Consider the following 808-nt stretch of genomic DNA (forward strand, 5'->3'; position numbering starts at 1 on the left):
AAACTCTAATTCCAAAAGGAAATTTAAGGTGAGACAATTTAATTAAAATCAAATTTTAATTAAATGTCAATTAGAATCCAATTCTAACTTCGATAACATATTTGGGTGAATAATTAATTAAAATTAAATTTTAATGAAGTATTAAATTAGAGTCAAACTCTAATTTTAATAGAATTAATATTTTAATATAGGATAACAATCCTAAATAAAATAAAATTCTATTTGGGGGTCAAATGATATTTAAGTTAAAATCATACTTCAACGAAAATATAAAAAATCGTCAATTTTAAATAGAATTTCAATTTGGGTCAAAATTAAATTTATAGGTCAAACCCATTAAAATCAAATTTAAAAGTATTCCAAAATATAAATTCAAAATTATTTTAATATTGTATTTTGACCCAAACTTGAATTTATAATCAGGACCTCCCAAATAAAGAAATTACATTAATTTTAAAACCATTTCAAAATTGAAATTCAAAACCATTTTGAAAACTTGCAAATTGACCCAATGGCAAATTATCAACAGGGCCCTTGAGATTACAAAATTGCACATCAGCCCTTCCTTAAAAAATTTACATATTGGCCCCTTTTACATAATTGCACCCGGGCCCCACAATTACTGTAATTGCAGAGTAGCCCCCGTCTCCACCCCACCCATTTTCAGAAAACCTAAAATCCAAAAAAAATTTTTTTTTTTTTTGTTCTTTTGCCTCATGGGGCGGCGACCGGCGCCGCCCCATCTCTCCATAGCCCGGCAGCAGGCGCTGCCAGCAGCAGCGCCTGCTGCCCTTTAGCGCAGCAGCTC

Source organism: Olea europaea, chromosome 2, assembly GCF_002742605.1.
Source record: "Olea europaea var. sylvestris chromosome 2, O_europaea_v1, whole genome shotgun sequence".
NCBI classification, from domain to species: domain Eukaryota; kingdom Viridiplantae; phylum Streptophyta; class Magnoliopsida; order Lamiales; family Oleaceae; genus Olea; species Olea europaea.